Consider the following 6000-nt stretch of genomic DNA (forward strand, 5'->3'; position numbering starts at 1 on the left):
TTTTTTTAACAGGTTTTTGCCTTACGTCACATGTGATTACTGGAGAGAGAGAGACATAGACAAAGAAAGGGAAAGAGAAATCACCCCCTAGCCGCAGGGGAGAATGGCCACCCCTCAATTTCTTCTCCTTCATTTTCCTCCCAGGATCTTGGGCATGCACACACATGCGCCCACTGTGAGTTGTAAAGCACTGGGTCCTGGATGCCCTCAGACAGCCATGTGGGAGTTCAGTAACATAACCACTTTGCCATCTTCTGGTCTCTCCCTCCTACTTTCAAGGACTTCACATCCCTCCTTCACAATCTGACATCTGGGTTTACTGCTGCAATGTGATCCCATCCTCCTTGTATAAGTCTTAATTACAAATTAAAACTGGGGACCAGCAGTTGGCATAATAGCTATGTCACTGAACTCCCATGTAGTTGACCATGGTTTGAGTCCCAGACCTGGTGGCTTGGACTCATGCCGGGTGCATATGCGTGCGTGCCCAAGATCCCGAGAGGAGAATGGAGGAGAAGGGATTGTGGTGTGGCCATCCCCCCTGGGGGGTGATTTCTCGCTTTCTGTCTCTATGTCTCTCTCTGTCTTTGGGGCGAACACGCCATATACCAAAAACTTCTCCAAAAAAAAAAAATTAAAATTGTAACATGCTGTCATACCCATCACCAGGCATCATCCTTCCTGCCTCTGTTTAAGCTATTCCTTGTGTTAGGGAAGGCACCCCTCTTCTCATGGTCTAAACCAGCAACTTGTGCATGAGCCTTATTGTCTCCTTTGGTGCCCATTCCCAGCCAGTCACAAACTTTACCAGTTTCACACCTTACTATGTTTCTAATCTGGACCAGCAGGTGGTACAGTGGTTAAGGTGCTGGACTCCCACATGGCCGACTGTGGTTCGAGTCCCAGAACCTGTGGCTTGAAAAACACCAGGGGCATGTGCATACATGTCCAAAATCATAAGAGGAGAATGGAGGAGAAGAAATTGTGTTGTGGCCATCCCTTTGTGGGAGTGATTTCTCACTTTCTCTTTCTCCTTTTGTGTCTCTAGCTAGTGCATGCACCCTAAAGCAAAAAATCTCTCTAAAAACAAATAAAACTATATTTCTTTTTTTTTCTTTTTCTAATCTATCTAGTTTTCTGAATTCTCCCACCACTACCCTGGTTTGAGTTACCATAGTGGTTAATTTTGTGTTAATATGTCTAGATTAGAGAGCCCAGTTATTGAACCAATTGTTTGATCTAGATGTTGCAGTGGAGGTATTTTATAGATGTGGTTAATGTCTACCATAGGTTGACAAGATAAAGTAAAGGATAACCCTTGGTAATGTAGGTGAGTCTCATCCAGTTAGTAAAAGTCTTCAAGAGTAAAAATGGAGGTTTCCCAGAGAAGAAACTCTGCTTCAAGGTGGCAGTGTCAACTCTTGCCTGACTTTCAAGCCTGCCAGCATACTCCACAGATTTTAGACTGACAGCCCCTCTGGAAGGGTGGGCTGGTTTGTTAAAATAAACCTCTCGGATAGATGATAGGTGTTAGGTAGGTAGGTAGGTAGGTATATTAGTCCAGTAGATAGAAAGCTATCCTCTTAATTCTATTTCTCTGGAAAGCCCAGACTTATGTAGCTACCATTGTCTCTTAAGTGGTATTCTGGTTATCTATTGCTGCATGGCAAAATACCCCCAAACTGATGGCTTAAAACAATGATTTTATATTCTCTCTTGAATTCATATGGGCTGACTGGGTTTAGCTGGGTAACTTTTAATTGGGTGCTTTCATAGGGCTGCAGTCCAGTGGTGGCACCTGACTCTTCCCTTGATATTTGCTGTTTATTGTCATTTGTTGTCCTGAGTGTATCAACCCGAAATTTTCCTTAAGAGCTTTGTCTCAGTTCATTCAGTCCCAAGCAGTTTGTTGCCTGGGTAGAAATTTTTAGCCTAAACTTTGACTCCATGAACCTCATTCTCAACCCTAAGCCCTTTTATCTACAACTGACTCTCAGTCTTCCTTGGACCCGGGAGGGAGGGGTTTGGGCACAGATTCCTTCTTTTATACATATAGTCATGAAAATGTATCACATTAAAAAATATATATATATATATGTATAATATATGTATATATCTGTGTGTGTGTGTGTGTGTGTCTGTGTGTCTGTGTGTGTGTAAAACATGCTAGGTGCATGTGGTGGGTAAAGCAGCTGGGTCCCAGTTCAAGTCCTGGACCCAGCAGTTTGAAAAACATGCTAGGTGCATGTGCATGCTTGCCCAAAACCCCAAAAGGAAGGAAAGATGACAGAGAAGGGATTGTAGCATGACCATAGCCCGTGGGAGATGCTTCCTACTTTTCCTCTCCCTGTCTTTTTCCTTCTGGAAAAAATCATCACTATTTTCAAAAGGCCCCCATATATGGGTATTATTCCATGAAGGTCAGAGTTGATTCACATGACTTGTAATAGTAGCCACATGACTGTCTCTGTGACTTATTCCCCTCTGCGTGTTTGTTATGAATTATGTGTACATTTGTAAGGCAACATTTATAGGGAAGTATTAAGAGCACACAGACATTCAAACTGGACCACCTGGGTTCAAATCTCAGTCATGTTATTTACTAGCTGTGTGACCCCAAGAAGGTAACTTCACTTCTCTGACTTCTTTTGCATCTGGAAAAGGGGAGTGACAGTAGGATAATAGTATTTTCCTCACAGGACTGTTAAATAGGTTAAATAAGTTAACAAGTAAAGTGGGCCCACCATCTGTGGGGTGATTGATACTGTCCTGAACTGCAATGGTCAGAGCCACATGGCTGACTAAGGGGTTGGGTCCCCAGCCTGGGTGACCTGAAACATGCCAGGTGATCATGTGCTTGGCAAGATCCTGAACTAGAGGGCTAGCGGGACGGAATCACAGTGTAAGATCCTAGGCAGGGTGTTCTCTTTCTTACCATCCCCCACTCTCGTGCATGCATGCACTTGTGCTATTATGAAAAGCAAACAAACATCCAAGTGCTTGGTAGAAGGCCTGGGACACAGTAAGGCCGTATTTACATTTACGCGTCTCAGGTATGCATCTACACACATGAACTGCACACTCACCAGTCTCTTACGTTCCTCTCTGCGCTTCTCTCTCATCCCGCATTCTGGATCCCTTTCTGTGCAGTATTCTGTCTGTGTAAATGGTGGTTCTGTGTGACCCTATGAGAGTTTGCATTTCTCTCTGTGTATTTTGTGTCTCTCTATGTCCCCGTTTGTGTGTGGCTATTCTTGACCTTGCGTCTCCATCCCATCTGCTTTTCTCAGACTTTGTTCCTGGATTTCACCTTCTGTGCCCACCTCTCCTCTCTGCTAGCTCATGCTGCGTTCATCCATTTCTTGTTTTTCTTGGTTTCTTCATCATTTTAGTTTGCTCTCTATTTTACTGTCTACCTCTTTTCTCTAGTTAACAAGAATATAAAAGCTGAAGTTTCCAAAGTGTTTTCTGAGTTCATTAAATAGTTTTCTATTCCCATTTCAAAAATTTATGGGTTTATAACCATGGTAATTTTTATGGCTCTCTGGGGTTGGAGGGGAATCAAATTGTTCTTTGCTCTCACAACCGTCTATTGATTGTCTTCGCTGTGGTTCAGTGACCCCTTGTAGAAGAAAGATTCCCCTGTTTTGCTGACCTTTTCTTCTAGACCACAGTTAATAAACCGTTAATCGTCTTCATTGCTTTGCTCTGTAGCTTCTTTCATTTTCTGCTTCTCACCTAAATTGTGCTTTCTCAGTATAAGACAGCAGGGATGGGGTCTTGTTTATTCCTTGCTGTATTCCCAGGGCCCAGCACAGTGCCTGACACACAAAATGCTCTTGGTGAGTGTTGGTGAAATGAATGGATTCCATGGGGGGTGTGGAGGTTTAGGGGAAGATCAAGAAGAGCATCTCATCTCATCGAGTGATTATCTTGTCTTGTAGCAGTTGGAGTTTACTTTTCTCTCTCTCTCTCTTTTTTTTTTTTAGAAGCTTTTGCTATAGGGCACATGCGCTCACCACAAAGACAGAGAGAGACAGGGAGACAGAAAGCGAGAAATCACCCCCAGGGAGGATGGTCACACCGCAATCGCTTCTCCTCCATTCTTCTCTTGGGATCTTGGGCACGCACGCACATGCGCCCGGCGTGAGTTTAAGCCACCGGGTCCAGGACTCAAACCGCAGTCAGCTACATGGGAGTTCAGCAACATAGCCATTATGCTAATTACTGGTCCCCAGTTGGGGTTTACTTTTTATCTATGTTCTTGGCACCTACTAAATACATCTCAAATCTCCCCTCTCTCCTTTTCACCCTAAAGTCACTTGCTTGGTGTAGACCTTTCGAGTCTGTAATGAGGTAGACTCTAGCAGTAGCAGGTCAGTCACCTCCTGGCGGGCCTTTGTTTCTTTGACTTCCTTCCTTTGCCATATGTCCTCCATTACCCAAAAGATTGTTCCCAAACACAGATTTACTCATTCATTAAACATAAGCATTATCAAGGACCTTCTGTGCCCTGGGCACTGTGCTAACACCACCTTCAGGAAATCTTCTCCTGACCTCCAGACTAGACAAAATGCCCTTTACATGTGCTCTTTTTTAAACATTTATTATTTTTACATTCATTCACTGAACATCATCACAGCATACAAAATGTGATTTCGTATCCAGAATATACTGTATAGTGTTCTTATCCCTTCTTCTTACCTAAATACATATTGTATTAAATGATACAGAAATATAAAAGGGACTTCAGCAACTTCCTGGAAAATTGGAATTTAGATGCAAATTTATTTTGTTGTAAAAAAAATCTGAAATCTGTGCATAGTTCCCTCAAAATATGTATTTTTCCATGAATTTGTTGGCAATCCCTTGTATCACTTACAGCTTTGTGTCTGTTTCTCCTAATGTAAGGAAGTTTCAGAGGGCAGGGCTGTTCATGGTTTATTCACATTCATATTTAACAATTTCTAGGTGTCATTCCCATGACCTTGGGGCATGGATCCCACCTGCTAGCTGCTCAGCGAATGTGTACAGAATTCCTGTACTCCTGGGTCTTTTTCCCAACAGGCTCAAGTTGCTATAGTGAAACAACATATACTGGAGTGCCTTAAGCAGTAAACATTATCATCATTTGGAAAGCAAGAAGCTTAAGATCAGAGTACTGGTGTAGTTCTGGTGAGGAGCCTCCTCCTGGTTGCAGACAGCCAGCTTTTCATTGTAACGCCATTCATCAGGGCCTCACCTTCATGAGCTCCTCTAATCCTAATCATCTCTCAAAGACCACACCTCCTAATACCATCAGGCTGGGGGTTAGGGTTTGACTTAGTCTGTTTACTGTTGCTACAACTAATAACACAGACTGGGTAATTTATCAAGAAAATAAGCTTACTTGACTCATGGTTTAGAGACTTGGAAAATCTAGATTGAGGAGCCATACCTGGTGAGGGTCTTCATATTGCACTGTAACATGGAAGAAGGGAAAATGGGCATGTGAGACAGAGAGAAAATAAAGATAAACTCATCCTTTTTATTGGAAATAGTTTCCAGGATAATAGCATTAATCCATTCAACAGGGTAGAGCTTTCATGGCTCAATCACCTCTTAAATGCCCCACTTCTTAATTCTGCTACAGTGCCAATTAAGTTTCCATGTGATTTTTGGAGGAGACATTCAAACCATAGCAGAGGTTCAACATATGAATTTTGAGGGGACTCAGCATTCAATCTTAACAGTCCTGGTTCCATGTTTTGCAACTCACAAGTTAAATTTAATTCTTCCTTCACATCATAGGTCTTAAATATTTCAAGATACCACACCTCTTGAATTCTCTTTGTCTGCTCCCCTCTGGTCTGGACATTATTAGCTTTTTATCTGTCACAGAGTTCAATCTGTTCCCTCCAAGGCAGGCCCCAATTTGTCAACTTGCCTTTGAAAGTAAAGCTTCCACTGCAGTTCCAAGCACACTGAGTATGGTTTGAGCATCATGAATGTCTCTTTCCC

General features: G+C 42.7%; 1 protein-coding gene across 1 annotated transcript in view; it reads left to right on the forward strand.

Moving 5' to 3' along the window:
• The window catches only part of ST8SIA6 (ST8 alpha-N-acetyl-neuraminide alpha-2,8-sialyltransferase 6), a 176935-nt gene that overhangs the window by 148063 nt on the left and 22872 nt on the right, over positions 1 to 6000 (forward strand). The window lies entirely within an intron of this gene.

Source organism: Tupaia chinensis, unplaced genomic scaffold, assembly GCF_000334495.1.
Source record: "Tupaia chinensis unplaced genomic scaffold, TupChi_1.0 Scaffold000647_1, whole genome shotgun sequence".
NCBI classification, from domain to species: Eukaryota; Metazoa; Chordata; class Mammalia; order Scandentia; family Tupaiidae; genus Tupaia; species Tupaia belangeri.